Source organism: Heterocephalus glaber, unplaced genomic scaffold (assembly GCF_053883595.1).
Source record: "Heterocephalus glaber isolate CG9 unplaced genomic scaffold, H.glaber_assembly_v1.0 deba00001550, whole genome shotgun sequence".
NCBI lineage: Eukaryota > Metazoa > Chordata > Mammalia > Rodentia > Bathyergidae > Heterocephalus > Heterocephalus glaber.
Window position 1 is genome coordinate 13,185,161 of NW_028258343.1, and position 20,663 is coordinate 13,205,823.

General features: G+C 38.0%; 1 long non-coding RNA gene across 8 annotated transcripts in view; it reads right to left on the reverse strand.

The window, feature by feature from the left end:
• Positions 1 to 10,090, reverse strand: part of LOC106009481 (uncharacterized) — a 227,400-nt gene extending 217,310 nt beyond the window's left edge. For all 8 annotated transcript variants that reach the window (XR_015442515.1, XR_015442514.1, XR_015442526.1 and 5 more), the window contains exon 1: positions 10,014 to 10,090. This is a non-coding gene — a long non-coding RNA (uncharacterized LOC106009481). The remainder of the gene's footprint in view (positions 1 to 10,013) is intronic.
• Positions 10,091 to 20,663: the final 10,573 nt, after the last annotated feature.

Genomic DNA, 20,663 nt, shown 5'->3' on the forward strand with positions numbered 1-20,663 from the left:
ATCAAATCCTAAAATGTAATGGTCTCTTTCATATAAAAATACTGTTTTCTGGACTGGAGTTGTAGCTAGGTGGTAGAGTGCTTGCCTAACATGAGTGAGCCCCTGGGTTTGACCCCCAGTAATGCAGAATGGAGGTGTGGAGGTGTGTGTGTGTGTGTGTGTGTGTGTGTGTGTACACCAATAAATAAACAACTCTCTCCAAATGTCAATATTTAAATTATAGAGAATAATTTCTTTTTGGGTCTACTTTGGTAGACATGGTGGGAAGAGCAGGGATTATTTGTAAGCAAAAATTGCTTTCTAAAACAATATGATAGTTATTAACATCGGATACTACATATCTGCATATCTGTAACAAGATTCTGGCTTATTTAAATCATAATGAAGTTGCTGGAGAAACTTAAACCTTAGAGTCTACACAAATAGTAGAAATAATGATATTCAGCATTCTAATATCAGATTATAAAGCAGAAAGAACAAAATTTTGTGCATATCCTGTTTGATCTTTAAAACACCTTTTTCTGATATAAAAATGATTTCCAAGATCCAGCTGCCAGGATATTTATTATCCCTTTGTGGGAAGAAGTTGTCAACAGGCACAGAGTAGGCATTCCATAAAGAACGGTCCATTAATGAATCAGTTTCATTACTTTTAAAATAGAAACACCAAGATACACTTGATACAAAAAATTTCCTTAGATAATAGTTGTTACTACAAAACATTTCCAAGTTGTCTTTTAAAAACAAATAAAACATCTAATAATGGCACCCATTTGGGGGAACTTAGACTTTAGACTTTTACCTTATTTCTTAGCAAAACCCGCCAAGGGAGATATTACTACTATGCAAATCCTACAGGTAGAACACAGATAAAGAATTGTGTAACTTGCCTAAGTCACTTAGCCACTAAGTGGCAGAGAAAGGATTAGAACTCAATCTGTTTGAACCACTATATTATCCTATATCCAATTTTTTCAACCACTTTTCATTTACTGTATGTAGTCTTTGAAAGCCAGTAAGAAAAAAAAAAGTGAGCATGGGGAAATAAAATAATAAGCAAGACTCCTACTTCCTAAAAGGAGATATAAGACATAATGAAAGTGCTTGAAATGGCACATGTTGGAGCCAAGGTGGTGGTTTTTAATAAAACTGAGAAAGGGTGGATTGCTTTCCCACTGAAATTGTGGAAACAGATGCTATCCAACCTTAGAAATGTAAAATTGCTCATGTTTTTGATCTTGAAACCAAAGGAAAAACTACAAATTCCACTGTTTGGAACATTCAATGGAAGAGTTTTAAAGGAAATCATTATTATAATCATGGTACCCAGCAACACTATGAGAATCCAACCTCTGTCAACATTTTCTTTATAAATTCACTGTTAGGACTTTCTAACTCATCCAGTACTACTCAGTGGGAGCTAAAAACAAAAAAATCTGAAATGTAAGATCTTAAAGGATGAGTGGTAATAGTCCAAGAACTAAAGAGGAAAATGGATATCATGTGATTCAGACACAAGAGAAAAATGTTTGGCTTAAGCAGCATTTTCACAGATATTAGCTGTCTTTTACTTTGTTTTTCTTGCTTTGGAGAAGGGGGAGGAACTTGACCTTAAATGGAAAGCTGTATCATCAGCTAACTATGGGCAAAGTTTTCAAAGTTCAGGATATCATATACAGTTTGCTAAAATCTAAAAAAATGTGGTCTCTGCTTTCTGGATCTGTACCAAGGCTTGGAATCTCATAAAGAGAGATTACTTTAAAGAACTCTGGCAATTTGCTCTTAGTCTAAAACCATAAAAAAAAAAAACTAGAAGAACACCAATTCTAATCTTGTCCAGTACATTCCAGCTAAATAGAAGCAAGAAGACATGGAATAAAAAGATCTATTCAGTCATCTCAGAACTTCAAGAAATACTGAATTAAGTTCCTTTTTCAATAAGGCTTAAAGCTGAAGAGATCTGATTGCCGTGAATATGCTTCCCTTATCTCTCACTGTATATGCCCTTTCTCTACACTCAGCACTCACTGATGGCAGTGCCTATTCATCTGCCTTGAGAGAAGCAGGTTGCATTTTTCAAAGACAAGTGAAATAAATTTATTTAACAACTCCATCTTGAATTATAATTCACCTTGCCATTTGTCATGCTTGAGGACAATGATAAATGGTGTGTCAGATCACATCAGATGGCTAAATCAAAAGGGAACAAAGTAATCTATCCAGTTCACTACAGCCAATTCACACAATCAAATAATATGGAAGAGATTAGGGAAGATGATGCTGGAAAATAACACGATGAATTGCCCAATGCCACTTTACTTGCCTGGAATCAGGTAATATAACCTTAACTGATTTCTTTTGCTAATCTATCCAATTAGAATTTACAACCATGGATCTAAAAAGAGAAATAAATAAATCTACATGAAGTTCCAACTTTAAATTCACTGTGCCTTTTAGGATTACTAAAAACTATTTCAATTAAAACACAAAGCAACTCATTTTCTAGGAAGGCCTGGCCTTCCCTACCAAAAGAGTTATCAGACTATTTTTACCTAACCCAGAATTTTTGTTTTGGGATTTACTTTAAATAATACATTTTTGCATTATACATTCATTTAATGAGGAAAGCCTTATAATAACAGATCTATTTTAGACAAACTAACAAATTAGCAGTCCTAAAACTATGAAAATGATAGCTCTTCCTACTACTAAGTTTTCTATTTTAAAATTCACACGATTTTATTATGTAATTTTTTAGCTACAAGTACATCCTGATATTAAGTAAAAATGGCTTGAAAGTAAAGTGATTCATGTGTCAGCATAATCTAAATATGGCTGGCATCTGATAAGCAGGTATTGTGCTAAAATTCTGAAGTTAGAAGGCTTACTGTAAGGAAGAAGCCAAAAGTTCAGATATTCAACCAAAGTTGATCCAAACCTCTCGGTTGGAAACATAACAAAATGGGCTTTTCCATGAAATGGCCTGCACTTCCTGTTTTTAGCTAAGCTGGAAATGCAATAGGAACAATACTTCTATGGCTCGTCCTTGCTTCTACTTTTGGTCTGAAAACACCAACCAGAGACTATGAGTGTGACGAATCAAAAGAAAAAAAGTTGAGCAGAGAGGTGTTCTGGGCTGAGAAGAGGAGTTAATGGGAACAGAATTTCCTAACTTGACCACCAGTTAACCATAGCTTGGACGCCCAAGGTGCTATGAGTCACCAGCTACATGCTCCAAAATAACACGAGGACATTCTGGGCTAGATCACTGCTGGAGTATATTGTTAATATTATTTCCAAAAAAATTAAGCAGAAACAGTTATTCAGTGGGTAAAATAGTACCTGTGCAAATTTTTTGTTACAGAATAATTTGGAAATGAGTTGGCACAAACAACCTGCTAGACAGAAAGTCTGATAATGTTATTCACCACATTCATTTAGAAATTTTAGGCAAAAAAAATCACAGCTACCATCAACCAGGTTGATAATCACTCTTCACAGAAAAAGTGCAGAATTGCTGAAGACAGAACACACACTGAAATCTTACAAGCAAAGTCTGAAGAGTTTTATAGACTGTGAATACAGGAGTACATCTTACATTTTCTAAAAGCTCATTTAATGGTATTGTTTCCAATGTAATTTCCTAAAATAAAAGTCTTCAGAACATCTTAACTAATGAGCTCAAACTGCTAACACTTAAACATTTGGCTAATATTTTCATAGTATCGGTATTATTGTGCATACGCAATTAAGAAACCAGATTTGGGGACTAATGCTCCATTTTACTTGATTATGTCATAATTAAAGGGCAGTATGGGAAATCAGAAAAGTCATTTAATTGTGAAGTATGGAGATGTCCTCTTCCATAACCTGGAAATACAACTTGTCCCCTAGCACATGAGTTCCAAAAACAAAGCACATCCTCCCTCCCCCAAAATAACCAAACACGGGAGAAAAAGAAAACAAGTATTTGGGATTGACAGTCAAGATGAGAGAGCCTAAACAGCATAAAATATACAGTCATCCCTCAGGATTCCAGGGAGACTGCTTCCAGCACACCCCCAGGGCTACCAAAATCTACAGATGCTCAAGTCCTTTACAAAAGATGGTGTTGAATTTTCATGTAACCTCTGGTATATTTTAAACCATATCTAGATTACTTATAATACCTAATACAATACTATGTAAATAGTTCTTATAGTGTATTTTTTTAAGGGAATAGCAACAAAAAGGCTGTACCTTAGTAGTACAGACATAATTCTTTTCCACATAATTTCTAGCTGCTGTTGGTTGAATCTGTGGATGAAAAAAATCCATGGACACAGAGGGATGACTGGATATTGATACTACTTGCTACAAGAAAGTGTGAGTTCCTTCAAAGAATAATCAAAAATTATGAAATTAGTCAACAGGGCTGAGTCACAGATCCCCCTCCATTGCTCCATGGAGATCTGTCCAGGGACAGAGTGGACCTAGCCGCCTAGGGCTCAGCCCAGGGACGGTAGAGTTGGAGGCGCCCTGCCCTGACAAGACAAACCAAAAGAGCAGCGGGCCTGTCAGTCGGGACTAGCCAGGGGCAATGTCTCCACGAAGATGAGGGCAGGCAACCAAGCAGGCGAGGAGTCAGGAAATTCTGAGATAAGGGAGCAGTGCCCAAATCAGAAACCAAAAGATACCAAGGGCCCTAGGCCTCTGTAGAGAGGAAGGATAAGAGGCCTGGAATGAGCTTTCAGTGGGCATAGTCAGTGCAGGGCTGCCTGAGGGACTGGGGCAAGAGTTCTTTCGGAATTTTGTTCTTCTTTTGACAATCGCCATTTTGCCACAGTGCCTGCCTCTTGTCGTGTTTATGTTCCTGCTGCTTGATCTGTATGTGACTTCTGTGTACCCAGGAGTTTGGGCTCTGGGTCTGAACGATGCTTAACATAAGAAGAGATGAATCAAGTGCACATATGCTATATGTATAATTCATTTTTCTGGGTGGGTTCAAGATTTAATAACTTTAGTTAATGGCTTAAAAAAAAAAAAGACACCATAATGATGCCTCTCTTGTTTGGAGGGAGTCAGGCTTCCGTCCTGGGACCAGGCTGTTGGCAGACTCAGAAACAAGCATGAGCTCCACTCTGAGACCACAATGGGGGAACAGGAGAGATGAGAACAGCGTTGCTGGACTTGAACCCAGCAAACTATGGCTAAAAGACCACGTTTGGTTTCTTGAGGTAGACTTGCCTCGCTGAGGGAATCTCGAGACAACAAAATTCAAGCGATTTAAAAGCAAAATAAATACATAAACAGTGGCTCTGTTGGTTTATGAATTACACAACAATGAAACCCTTCTAGTGAGCTCTTCAGCGGGGGCAAAGCCCAGGAGGACTTATTCATTTTTTACTTCCCTGTGTCTAAGCACAACTCTGGCATATGGCAGGCGTTCCATAAACACCCTGAACTCAACTGAACTGAACTCAACTCAACTCAACTGTGCTGCTGCACATCCCGCCCCTGTCCCCTTTCATTGGCTTAACAGCTGCTCTTAACCTTGGCTCAACCGCCACTCCCCCAGAAAGAAACTCCCTCCCCAGTGTCCCCACGTGAGCGACACCTCAATGCTCTTCCTATTCTGCACCTGCCTTCGAAGCATCCCTCGCAGCTATAATTAAACACTTACAAAGCTCTTTGGTACAAATAATGCAAACCACAAACAATAAATTCCAAGGAGAGAAGGACTGTCCACTTGTTTTTGTGTATGCAGTAAATATTATTTTTGTTGGCACTTGGTAAATATTTGTTAAAGCAGTGAAGCAAGAACCCATAACTTCCATGGTTTCCTCTCATTCTAATAATACTCACAGGCCTTAAATAATATGAAATAAATTATCCTGCACATATTCACACAGCAGTCTGCACTGGGAAAGCAGCATGTTGTGAGGCAGGCCTTCCAGAAGGAAGAATTTTGAAAAGGAACTAGTAAAACACAAATATCATTCATTAGGGCCAAAAGTTAGTCTCTGTCCTGTGGTGTGCGATGGAAATGTCTGTGGGGAAATGTTTAGTCCTTTATAGACATTTCAGTCATTTTATTTTTTAAAAACATGATCTATTCAGTTTAACCTAAAGAATTTTTTTTGACATAAGGTTAAATTTAGCCTCTTAAATATCATCAGTTTCATTAGGTGCCACTTAATAGTTCAGTCATAAGTACATAGTTTTCCTATGGCACTATTTTCTATCTTGGGAGTAACAAAAGAGAAATAGTATTCAGATCCAAAACACAATACTAAGAAATACTAGATCTGGTGAAAAATGAGGCTACTTTTTTGATAAAAGAAAAAAGAAAGAGCGGAAATTGAAATTGGTCACATTTAATCTGATACAGGAACATTTATAATGACCCAGTACACAGCATCCAACAACTTAATAAGCAAAATTCCAGGAGAATGATTAAGGCCAAAAGGCACCTCCAAGAGAGCTGCTGCTTTCATTCATTTGACCACATTTATGAAGAAAAGCAGCAGTGGGAGCCACCATCCCTGGCCCTGAACATACCAGTGAGGAAGGGCACGGAGACTTCACATCCCACCCTTCCTCCCTCCTCTTCTCCCTCTTCAACTCCAGGGTAAACTCCAGCCTCAGCCGGGACCATAGAGAAGGCTCATCTTCCCCTAAAAACAATTACTTCTCCTTTCTTGGCCAGAATTCTTTAGGGACAGTGCCATATGCCAAGACAGGTGTCAACAAATATTTTCAGGATGAAAGAAAGGAAGGATTAATCACCCACCCGAATGATATAGGAGAGGGAGTCATAATTAGGATGGGGCTGGGTTGCCAATGGCTGGCTTTCATCCAGATTTTTCCTACTCCCCAGAATCTTGTTCTCAGTTCTCTTTTCAGAACTTGTCACATTTTGGCAAAGATATTACTTAAAAGAAAGAATTTTTTCCACTAAAATTAAAGAGAAAAAAATTCTTAATTCCCTTGAAAACGTAAACACTTTGAATTAACATTGGAATTAGATTTGTCTAAGTATGTTTCTAATCGCATCAATGGTCCAGAAAGAAGAGACTCATAGAGCTAAGTACGAAATCTCTTTCAAGAGAATAGTGAGTTCAGAAGTCAGTTCACATACCACGCGTCTTTTAGGCTCTATTCTACTTTTCCACCCTTTTCTTAGCTTCATTGTGACCTTCCAGTTCCCTTGTCCTGTGTGGTGACAAGTTCACTCTGCTGTTCAAGACATCCAGATTCTAAATCTTAAATAACATATTTCTCAGTCCTAGAGTGCCTATATGACTATGCCAGTTCTCTGCTGAAGTTCTCCAACTTACCTCCTTCATCTGTTATTTCCTGTTTTCTTGATCATGTTAATTAGTTATTTTTAAGTCCTCCTCTGAAATTAAAATAACTAGATCACCTATGCATTTATTATATTTATTAATCTGGGATTCCAGTCATAACTTCCTGTTTTATAGCATGCTTTGCAATTCTATACTGAATGCTGAAAATTTTGCATGAAAAACTGATATGAAAGGCGTCTTCCTTCAAGAGCATTAAATTTTCTCTAGCAGTTGGAAAACAAATAATGGTGTGTAACCTTGACCCTTGGTAGCTCTGATTTACAGGTCCATGAGGCTTGTCTACTTCAGTTTTCCCAGGGTCTGGCCCCTATCCCTTGGAGCTCCCAGACATGGTCTGCTCTGAAGGCCTGGGGTTATTTACCAGCGCCCCTCTACCCTGAGTTCCTACAGCTTCCCTTAGCACCATGTAGCTGCCACAACCACCTCAGATCAGCTCGTTGGCCATCCGATGTTTTTGTGCTGGGTTTCTTGGAGTTCCCACCCTACACAATCGGCTTATGTGCAGAACCTCTTGCTAATAAAAATAGAGAAGAGAAAGAAATCTGGAGAGGTAAGAGTTCTGAGTTACTGATGTTTTGTGAAGAAGAAATAGGGTGCAATCAAAAGACCAGAGGTAGCAGAGTATGTTGTTCAGTGACTGGCTCTCCCACCGTCTGTATGGGCTATGAGCTGAGAAAGGTGCCCACTGCCTGGGGAGCCTGCTTCCTCACCCTGCAAGGGAAGAGGCGCGCCCTTCCCTCTGTAGGGCTCAGGTGCAGAGGTGGAGAATCCAGCTCTGTCCCTTCCCCTGAAACAATCATAGCAGTTCTTCTCAATTCCTGTACAAAACTGCATTTGTGCAGTAGGTACTGTGGTAAAATCCGGGAGGCATAAAACCACATAATGCCAAAAGGGTTTTCCAACTCAACATGTCTCTGCTTCTATGTATGTGTTTAGCTAGATGAGACAAAAAGGCTGCCAACTTTTATGAGGACCAAAAATGACATGACTTTCACAGGGTTTCATTTTCAGCAGATTTTCTAACACAAATTCCCAAGACCTTCGTCATTTGTTAACTCACATACTTAGTGAATGCTTAATCCATGTCTCAGACTCATCTACCCAGGATTCATAACAATGCTTATTTCCTAAGAACTAATGACACATCTGACAAATACTTAACAAATACTTTTAGCATAAAGCCTAAGTTTCACAGCAAAATAATATAACCTAGCAACTAAGCTGCTAATGAATCTGGCTTATGAAAGTTTCGCTAAGCAAAAATATTATTCTCCCATCTCTCATTTAATGGACCTTACCATGAGCTAATAATGCTTATGAGGGAGATCACTGGAACACTGCAATGCCTCTCTCCAGAAAGTGGAGATTCCTGATCTTTAGCATATTAACTTGCAATACTAAATCTTTAATTCCTACACTTGATCTTAGCCAAAAGGCCGAGAAATGATAAAATCTTTAATTCCTTAATAATATTAACTATTAAAGTAAGTACAGTATCTAACATTTTGGAGACAACTATACACATCAACAATATTCTCAATTCTTTCAATAAGCTACATGTCATTAAATTGCCAGAATAACCCCAAATTCACCACACTCCACAGAGACAAATGAGACACAAGCACTCACAGCAGCCAGGAGCAAGACCAGCCTGATCCGGGGGCAGACTCCAGGGCTAAGGTCTGGATCTCTGCGTTCCAAAGTTCACATTCAACACCATGACAGCCAACTCCTATCTTGGGAATGGGAGTGACACAAGTTTTGAAAAATACTAGAACACACAACCCTAAGTTAGAATTCAGCTTACTTGTTTCCATTTATTTTACCCAGGGTATAATTCACCAGATAAATAAGACAGGATGATGCAATTAGAAAAGAAAACAAACAATAAAAGAAACAAAAAGCAAGGAGAAGACAGAAGAAAGGAAAAGAGCAAAGGAAAGCAACAGAGACAGAGTTAAAGTCGGAGAAATGCACTTACAACCAGTTCTGTCACAAACTAGCAAAGTGACTTTAAAACATCTCTAATTTTTTCTCTATACAAATCCATAAAAATGGCTGGGGATTTAGCTCAGTGGTTCTGCTGCCTGCTTTGGAAGCTCAAGGTCCCAAGTCCAATCCCCGGTACCCAAAAAACAAATCCATAAGAGTTTTGGGGAATATGGCAATTGTATTATTAACCACCAAATACTGGTGTGTTATTATTATTCAAGGAATAACTGCAAATAAGAATCATGCTTTAACTGCTATTATACTGTCCTAGACTGAGGTCAATATGACCTAAACAAAAGAGGAAAAAAACTATTATAAGACAGTTTGGAAATGGTTTCCTTCTTTCGTGGAAATGTTTCTATAAGTAAGAGAAGAACTGTCAAGCGTTTCCTACACAAACTTTCTCCTTCATTACTCAGCAGCTTTCTGAAGGTGAACCACAACAGATAAATGCTGGAAGCCAAACTTAGAAGATACGATAATTTAAAACACCATTTAAAGTGTACTCATTTTAGGAAAGGACAAATGCCTTTCCTTTTATTTAAAAAAAGAAAAAAAGAAACAAATTTATGTCCAGCAAAAATCTAGTTTACAAATGGAAATAGTGAATGGTAGAATTTGGTTAGTATGTAACCAGATGTTTGAACTTTTATAGTTTCTTTCATGCCTTACCTTTGTTCAGAGCAGAAAGTCAAGTTCAGTTAGTCCCTTCTTCATTCTGCTACCTGAAACCAAAGGACAGGACATTAACTTTCACAACAAGATAAAAAGAAGACTCTTATTCCCAAATGGGTTGGTTGTATGTTCAAAATGGAAGTTATGTTACTCTTCTGTTTGGACTTGCCCCTATAACATTATCTGCTAACATATGTAGAATTTTACCACCATTTAGGTCAACTCAGTCTTAATAAATCAACCCAGAAAAATGTATGTTTTAAATACTTCTAATTTCCTCTTAGGTGGGGGAAAGGTAGAAATTTGACCTCATTTTTCAATTGGTTTCCAATTTTTGTTTAAACATACGCTTTGAAAATAGTCCACCATTCAAATGATTACAAAATTAAAAGAAAAAGAGCCACCTATTTCAACAAATTTTCAGTTTGGTTTACTTTCAATTTAATGACCTAAGTCTTTGTGGGGTTTTTTGTTTTTTGAGACCAGGTCTCACTATGTAGTTCAGGCTGGCTTCGAACTTACAATGATCCTCCGGCCTCTGCCTCCCGAGTGCTGGGATTACAACAGGCATGGGCCACCATGCCTGGCCCCTAAGTCTTCTTTTAATATACCCACAAAGCATTGACTCTGTATTGTTTTACCCACTCATCCCGCAGTCCAATTCCTGGCTCTCCTGTTTTCTGGTAATCACTGGCCTTTGTGATACTTAGATGTAGGATTATTTTACAATCCTCTCAATGAAAGTGACTTTACTACCCCAATCCATATGTAAACCCACCACGTAAAGGACAAGCCATTTACCCCAATAATTCTATAGAATTTAGGAACAGCACGGCTCAGAGAGTTGATGTGTAACTCCTGCTAGTCTTATTTGGGCTAACGGGAACTAGATATGACAAAGGAGGCTTCTTGAGTTTGCAAGTCCTGATTTAAGACCCAGGCATTTTTTATCTTTTGCAAGTAAATTTCCAAGAGTCATAAGGAGGAGGAAATAGCTCCATATGGTAGAGAAAAGAAGTGCATTAGCTCTGCAAGCTAAATTCACTTTGCATAAATTCATACATGGTAATACGCAAAGCCTGTGCTGGGAACATGAAGAAAATAATGACAGGCATCAGGTAGAGCTAAGGAATCTCCAGGAAAAATAATACACTCCATTAAATCTCCTCATGAGACAAAAGCTCACTTGTGCTAAGACTAACTAGCCTCCTCTCTCACTTTATATGTAATTTTTCTTCCAAATAGCATTCTAAGGACCAGAAGGCATCGATGTTTCCACCCCAAGATAGGTGGGTTGTCTTCAGCTTCCAAGTGCATAAAGGGACTTGTCGAACAGTGACAACTTTTGCTTATATGTAAATTCTACCTACTCTCAAAAGTTCTGAAGGGAACCAAAAGCTCACAACCAAATAAATAAGTAGTGGGAGATTTCACAGCATTTGTTATGTACAACAGCGCTAAGATTTTGAAAAATATTTTTAAATTTATCAGTCCCCATTTTTAACCTAAAGATAATAACCACTGCCTATTTTGTTCTGGAAATATTGAAAAAGGTTTTTTTTCCAGTGTTATTAAAGTATTTAAATACAGTAAGTTCCCAATTTACGAACATTCAAGTTGCGAACTTTCACAGACAAGAATCAACCTCGCATTATGAACATTCGTAGATGGGAACACATTGTGGAAGTAGCTCATGTGTCTGTCGGACATTGTCACAGCTGTGCTGCTGGGTGCTTACTGTACAGTGCGATAGTGCACAGTAGTACAGTGCTCAGTCAGAGCCCAGGATGTCTGGAATCAAGAGGAAACGCAGTGGAGGGGACTGCTGGGAAGCGCAAAGCAATTACCATGAAAACAAAGCTGAAATACAGTGTAAGACTCATTTTGTCCAACTTACACATCTGACTTACCAACATTCTCCCAGAACAAAACTCATTTGTAAGTTGGAGACCTAAAGCAGACAGTTTCTTATTAACTTAAACTGTGAGTAAACATTACGCCTTCATTAACACGGTTACTTTGAATCAGGGTTTTTAAGTATAGGTGTCTCTAGCAGATTAATGTAAAAATAATGAGGTGGTAGCATTTGTGCTGCTTTCAAGGAAAGAATTATATACATTATTTAACTGCCATACTTTCTTCCCAGTAAGCTTAACTAGAAAATATCGAAGTCTTTTTTTATTATACAACCAGAAAAAAATGTATGCTCTACTAGAGAATGTTTACTAAACAAAGAAAAACAGCCCCAAAACTCTCAGTTTGGCTTTTCACATTCATATTTCCATGAAATTCTAAGTTACTATAATGAACTTAAATTGGTGCTGTTAACATGATGACTTCTTTTCTTTTAAGAATCATGTGTACTCCCAAGGTCCCAAGTTCAATCTCTGGTACAAAAAAAAAAAAAAGAATCATGTGTACTCATTCATGTATTCATTTATCTAAAAATAAGCTGGTATTTAAATGCTTCAGAAAGCAACAATGCTGGTTCTTCTTGACATGCACATTACCTGGCAAATGTTGATAAGTCCTTACATTTGCTTTATAAATGACATGGTGTCTGGAAAATCTATGAAATTTGGAGAGTTAGAGACATCTGGAGAGAATCCTGACTTTACCATGTACTGGCTCTGTGATATGGACGTGATGCATTAAAAAAAAAAATCACTGAGACTCCCATCCCTATTTGTAAAAAAAAGAAGTAAATCCAACAAACATGCAGAGTTTGGTTAAGATTTCGTCTACCCTAGGTAATCAGTATAGCACAGGTCATCAAGGAATGCTGCTGCCACAGGTTGAGTATCCTTCATCCAAAATGCTTGGGGCAGGAAGTGTATTTTTTTTTTCAGATTTTGGAATGTTTGCGCATACATAAGATACTGGGGATAAGACCCAAGTCTAAAGAAAAAATTGGTTTGTTTTATATATACCTTATACATATAGCCTAAAGGCAAGTTTCTATAATAATTTTCATAGTTTTGTGCATGAAATAGTTTCATGGTGTAGAATTTTCCACTTTAGTGTCATGTTGTTGCTTAAAAAGTTTTAGATTTTGAAATGTTTTGGATTTTGGATTTTCAGATTAGAGAGCTTAATCTGTATCATTATTCACACACGTGAGGGTCACTCTTGCAAACTGTGGGGTGACCTACACTCTGGCTGCTCCTCTCTTCCCCCAGTGCATATGGATGACAAAGGGGAAACGGAGACAAAGGAGGCCTTTCACCATGCTCTCTACAGCTGCTTCCTGACTGTACTTTAGGGGCTGCTGAGAAAGTAAAATGGTAGAATGTCATCATGGGAAGACTGGTGTTGGGAAGGGACACCCACTAGAACATACCAGGGAAACCCACCTGCCTGTGTATACTCTGAAGTGAGCAGCTTCATCTCTCCAATTAACCAGAATTGAGACCAAGCAGCTTCTAAGTTCCCTGTTGCCCTGCGGTTTCCACAGTCGGTTGTCTATCAAGTTCGATAAAATATTCAATGCACTATGAAAGTGTTCACAATAAAATGTATGTACTACACAATAGGAGGAGTTCATTAGTGATAATAGACATTCCAGCTTACATTTTATATTGCATCTTTGTGATTTTCAATTTTGGCTTCTTTTTAACTCATCTTTTGTCTCTAATCTTATAACTCTAGAGGGCTTTTTACCATTTTCTGAATGCAGTATTTAAATTCCAAACTGCCAGTTCAAAGTCACATGTCTGACAGCACTGTCACTAAAGATAACATTTGTTCTATAAACACTTAAACCAACACACACTCATCAAGTGACATCTATAAATGTGGCACTGGGCTTGGTACTTGGTACAGAGATGAACGGCTCCATTCTGCTCTTGGGGCCCTCCATCTGGTGAAGCATACAAACAAACCACCATATTGTTAGAGAAAGGATGACCACTTAACCAGTGTGGAGAGTCACAGAAGGAAAGGTTGAGAGTTGAAGAATGGGTAAGAGTTAGGGAGCCTGTACAAAAGCAGAAAGACAGGAAATGACTGCGAAAATCACCATTCAACTAATAGTCTTTATGTCAGTACTGGACCCAGTGAGTGTTCCCTCTACTGAGTTAACGAAGGAAAGAAGTTATGACAGCCTGACCAAGTTCTGACTTTAGTCATGTTACTCCTCAACCATGTGCATATTTTCAATACTTTCTAGTTATCAGATGTACTCTGTGTACAAAGCATCATAGCAGAAATTACAGAGACTCATAAAACTAAGAAATATAATCTCTGTCCCTAAGAAAGGTATATTAATTCAGTGTGTCTATTGTGCTTTGTACTTTTTTCATATACCTGACACTTTGTAGGTTGAAACAAGAAAAAAATAAGTAAGTATTTATTAAAGCAAAAGGAGAAATAGAAGCATAAAAAATTTGAACATTACTAGTTCTTAGTTTTGAGGATCTCTTAATCCTACCCCATAAACCAGTAAATGACATTTTAAAATTAGCTAGGCCCTGAAAACTATTATAAAGCAATATATACATACCCCCAATACTAAAAGGAATAAAAATGAAAGCCGCTAGAATAAAAAGAAAGAAACCAGGGTTAGGATCCCTCCACTACAACCTTTTCTCTCATCTTCCCAACTCATCCCCATGCTGGCTCAGGTCAAAGCAGCCCGTCTCCTCTCCACCACAGACGCCATGGCCTTCCAGAGTCGAGACTGTCCATGGCCATTCCCAGGGTCTGGATTCCCCTTGCTATTCCCTCTTCCTGGTCCTTTAACCCAGCTTGTATCCATAAACTAAGCCAGGCCAGGATTTTCCATTGTTCATGTCTCCCACTTCATTCATGGAACACTTGGGGCTCTTTCCCTCTGTGACCCCTCACAGACTACCCACCAACTCACTGGCCTAGGGCAGGAGCTCTCAAGCCTCCTGGAGAAGGCCTCATCATGATCTGGGCCTTAAAGCTCCACAAAAGTTCCAATTTCAAGACCATGACGTATTCTACTACAATCATCCTTAGAATTTTCATTGGTTTACTTTTACTCCATATAGGTTTTTTTGTTTGTTTTTTCTTTTTTGTTTTTGTTTTTTCTTGCAGTACTGGGGATCGAACTCAGGACCTTGCACTTTCGAGGCAGGTGCAGTGCCACTGAACTAAATCCCCAGCCCTAGGTTTTCTTTCTACAAATAGATGACAACCTCTTCATAAGCAAGATCCAGGTACCCTTTAACATCTCACCAGGTTTAACACAGTGTCAGAAATACACTAAATGGTCAAAATTATTTATTTCACTGAGACATAAACAATAATAAATGATTTACTGACTTTTAATTCAAGGCATTTGAATAGATTTATTAGTATGGAAGAATTTCACACTAAGTATTCTTATGCCTAAAATTATGCAACTTTGACAACTATATATTAATTTTTTAAATTCCATTAGCCAGTCAATTAGCAACTTTTCCTAAACACCTACTAGTGTTACTATCCAATTTTCTAGAGAACTATATACTTTAGTAAATTATGGCTTGTGTAAAATAAACACTGTTCTCTAGAATTCTGAAAAACTAACCTCATACATACATGAACCTCAGAAACTTTATGTAATCAATAAATGTAAAATACTTACTTACAGATTGACATAAATATGTTATATTATAAATTATCACAGTCCCTAACACATTTGTAAATATGTAATTTTAGCTAAATATAGACCATTTATAGAATATTTTAAAGTTCAAGTTAGTTCCCAAATTTTATATAAGGAATTCATTCAATGGTGGATTTGTTTATACTCATGCTGTGTGAGAGGTTATTCACAAATACTCAGAAATTAACTTCCAAGAAATACCTTAAATGGTTTAGAAACTTACAAAAGGCAGCAATTTTCCAGTAAGCTCTGCTATGGTCTTTGATATCTTCAAACCAAAGGAATTTCTATACCTATTCCCTTCCAGAACTTTAGAGCTTTCAGAAAGCCCTTGTTTCAAAATGCCATAAAAATGTTACCATCTTCTATATATTCTATTGCTTAAAAAACTAGGATGCACCATTATATCCTAAAACTATGATTGAATTAGAAAATGCTCTAAGTCATTTCATCAGAAAACATTAATGTTAAAGTAAAACAATCTCTCTCCCACTAGGAAGTTTATATCAGACAGGATAATTTGTAGTGCAATATCCAGTACCATTTTTTTAAGATAAGAAGATATCCCCACTCATGAAAGTGCAAGCCTTTGGCCAAGGCTTGAGTTAACACCAAGAAGCCAGGCTTTCCCTGTGTCTCTGTTTTGTGTTTCCCCATGGTACCATCAATCACTGGGCTCTAACATATTGGTTTCCCAGCACACAGGTGCTCCCAGCATGTCCACAGCATCCCAAGCCTGACACCCTCATACCACACCTCCATCTACTGCTTATCAGGGAGCCTATGCTGATCACCTGGGGTTCCAAGGCCACGCGTGTATGTGCACGCATGTATATGAGGGCATGTATATGAGGACATGTGTGTCCAGGCACGCTACGCACATGTATATAGATAGACAGATCTTATTTCTGATATATGAGTTCACTAAGATGGTAAAATAACTTGGAGGTGAAGATATATAGATAGATAAATAGATAAGACTTCTTTTTCATTGCTGCAAGTTGAACCCAGGGCCTTATGTGTGCCAGGCAAGCATTCAAGTACTCTACCACTGATCACACATCCCAGCCACTAGATTTTTTTCAAATGCTATAAAATACCTTTTAAAATACCGAAGGTATCACATACAGTAACAATAAAAGTCGTTTCCATATTTTTTTTACTTTGCATGTGAACATATGAGGGTAGAGGTGTGATCAAAACATAGGGTGAATTTTTTTTTTTTTTTTAGTACCAGGGATTGAACTCAGGACCTCACGCTTGAAAGGCAGGCACTGTGCTTCTGAGCTAAATCCCAGCCAATAGAGTAAATTTTTAACTTTTTAAAAAATGTATCACCGTAAAGCATGTGCCATTAATTGCTCTCAAAATATTCCCCCTTGCTTCGAACATTCTTATCCCATCATCCAATTTGCTACTTTCTGAAGCAATTTCTGAATTCTTCTTTCAAGAGTGTCTTTAACTGCACCTTTATGGCTGCCCCAATGCTTGATTCAATTCAAAATGTTAACCTTTCATGTTGTTTTGACTTTGGAAAAGAACCAGAAGTCACATGATGCCAGATCCGGTGAATAAGGTGGATGAGGACATGCCATAATGTTTTTATTTGACAAAAATTGTCTTAAACATTTGATCTAAGGGGCCGGGGATTTAGCTCAGTGGTTCCAGCGCCTGCCTTGCAAGCGCAAGGTCCCAAGTTCAATCCCCGGTACCAAAAAAAAAAAAAAAAAAAAAAACAACATTTGATCTAGGGATGACCATAAAATAATGGTAAATGTTTAAATTTTTAAAATTAATACAGTAAAAAACACATTGTCATTAATCCCCCTGAAAATAATCAAAATACCCTTCTCACTTCAAATGCACTAGTCTCATTATTCTTGACATGTCTTCTGCTGTAGAAAGGTTTTTTAAATTTAAACTTTTACTGTATCTTTTGATCATTCCTTGTAAAAGTACTTGACTAAACATAAAACAAGCTTCCAAATGCAGTCAAAAATTTATTTGGTGTAAGCAAACAGTAATATGAGCAAATAATAAAGGCATGCACCAGTGTAATAAAACTGTAAGTTATTTAAATAAACTGGGCAAAGTAGGAGGCAGAACAAGAAGAGTTGTGGGTAGTGATGGATATGAATGGTGGATATAAGAGCCACAGGGCTTTCTCTTAGAGGCAGTGAGAACCATGTGAAGGTTTTAAGTAGCTGAGTAAGTGCTTTGCATTAATCGGTTCTTCAGGCAGCGGCAGAAAAAATGAATTGGAGAAGGCAATAATGTTGGTCAAAAAAAACCATAAACAGGAAGACTAGAGCAGAATCCAGGCAAAGACACTGAGGGAATGATATGTTGATAAGATATAATGAGAAGTGAAGTCCAGAGAGGTTGGTGACTGATTAGGTATAGAGAGTGAAAAACAGAGAACAGGCCTCAGTGTGGAATGATTGGAAAACTGGTGGTTCCAATCACCAAGACGGGGAACATATATAAAGGGAATACAAAGTATGATCAAAATAAACAGTGTTTAAATGTTAAAATTTATTACAGTAAAAGACACGTTGCCATTAATCCGCCTCAAAACACTCTCATTCACTTTGAACACATTTATCCCATCATTCTCGTGCCTTTCAGAAGCAGTTCTGGAAGCCCTCTTTCATCAGTGTCTTTTGTGGAGCTGTCTTGCCCGCCTCAATGTCCTGAATTAATTCAAAATCATTTTTGACTTTAGGGAAGAGCCCGAAGTCACACCGTGCCAGATCCAGTACATAAAGCAAATGAGGACACACTATTTTTGTTTTTATGAGCCTGCCTGTCCACTGGATGGTACTTGGAAGGTACTTGATCATACTCCATAAAGACACTCATGAAAGAAGCCTTTCAGAACTGCTTCAGAAATGGAAAAACGGTGGGGTACGTGTGTTTGAAACAAGGGGCAGAGTATGAGGAGGATTAGTGGCAATGTGTCTTTTACTGTAATAATCCTTAATTTAAATATTCACTGTATATGTTGATCACACGTCCTAGACATATAAGGGGGCATGTATAAAGGGAATAAACCTATAAAAGAAACAGACTTTGAAGTGGGGGGATGAGTTTAGTTTTGAATATGCTAAATTTAAGATCTGCACAGGACATTCATATTAATGTTTAGTTAACAGCATGAATGAACACAGAACAGAGTTTCTGGTCGGGATCCAGAGAGCAGAGAACCACCAACAACGGTGCAGCTAAAGAACAGGACCAGAGAGAGATTCCCATCACCCACATCAAAGAGACAGACAGAGGAATGAGTCTTCGAGGGAGAGCACATGCACCGGCCAGAAAGATAGAGAACAGGACCCAATACGCACAGGGAAATCGAGCTGAAAAGGACCCCCCTGCATGTGGCCTGGCTACTGGCCACTCACAGTGCTCGGAGCTTTACTGCAGTAGGGAGAATGGCAACTTCAAGGTGAGTATCTGGAGACACAAAATGCAGGGCATTTGCGTGTATGTGTGCGTGTGTGTGACGGAGTGTGTGATGGTGTGCGTATGCGTTTAGGAGCTTCGGTGTGAAAAAATCAGGATTTGGAGAGATGCACAGGACAAAGGGAAGATTGCTTTGGGGTTTTTTCTTGCAAGAAATGTACGCACGTTTGTAGGCCAAGAAGAAGCTAATACAAAAAAAAGTATTGTTACCAGGCTCAAAGTACCCATCCTTTAAGATCCTCCTTCAGATTCCCTAGGACTTTTGTTGCGCTTCTCTTTCTTCAAAGGGGCAGAGGAAATAACCATATTTTCGACTGTGACTAGTTATAAAATTACGCCATGGCTTTTGTAGCTACTAAATGCAATCCCCTATTCAAAGGGGTATTTCATGTTTTACATGTGCAGTTCTTCCAACTTTGGAATTCTCTTCTATAATTGTTGAATTTAATAAGGTTAAATACCATATCTATCAGCATCATTGATATGAGGCTGTAACCATGACATCACTGTAGCCAAACCATATTTAACCCCACTGTATTTAAATTAGTGCTTTCCCAGGCTCACATTCTCTCTCCCCCTCCTTCTCCCTCTCTGTCATGACTTCAGGGACAAAAACTGGAAACTTACATTTTCTCCTTTACTCAACACCCAAGTGCGTGCACACACACACACACATACACACACACACTCACCCTTCCATGCTGTACAGCGACATTTTTCAGACTCTGCTTTTGCAACTACCACAAAATTATTTGATTGAACAATGGTCTCATGTGTTATTTTACCAACAATATTTCTACTTTCTCATAGGTATTACTAGAGCTTGCTTAGATGCTTTAGATATGAACATTTTTAATAATAATCAGTATTAAATTCTTTAAATGTTTTTTCAAATTCCTTCAATTGTACTCTTTGCTTCTTTCAAGAACTTATACTCCCCCCTGTGGCAGTCTGATGACAGAAAAAAAAGAGAGGCAGAGAGAAACAGAATCTTGAAGACGATCAATTAATAAATCGTTCACAAGTTGAAAAACAACAGTACATGTCTTGCTAAAAGGGGGGGCTGCCACCATGCTCTGTTGCACTCAGTGACAGACTGCATGACACATGGCTCTGAAGGCTACTGGATGAAGAGCTGACAGGTGGCAATTGTGTTATGGCAGAAATTGAATATCTCAAAATACTTAAGAGATAAACTTAGAGGAAGGTTTTCTTTTACTTTAACAGACATTTATTGAGTGCTTACTCTATGATAAGCACTGTCCTAGGCGATTTGTAAGATTTTTGTTATTTAATCTCTGTAAACTGTCGAAACAATATTATGAAATCTTATGAAGTAGGTGCTACAATTATCTCCAAGTTAAGAGAAGCCGATGAGCCGTAGAGAGATTAAGTGGTTTGCTTAATGTCACACATTTAATAATACGGCATAGTGAAACTGAGCAAAAAAGGTCTTTCTTAAAATAGGGAGAAAGAGAAACACAAAATCTAAATTGTTGGCATATTTTATGAAATGCTTTAGCTGCAAAATGAATTTAAGTCATAATATGTCATCCTAGAATGTCAAC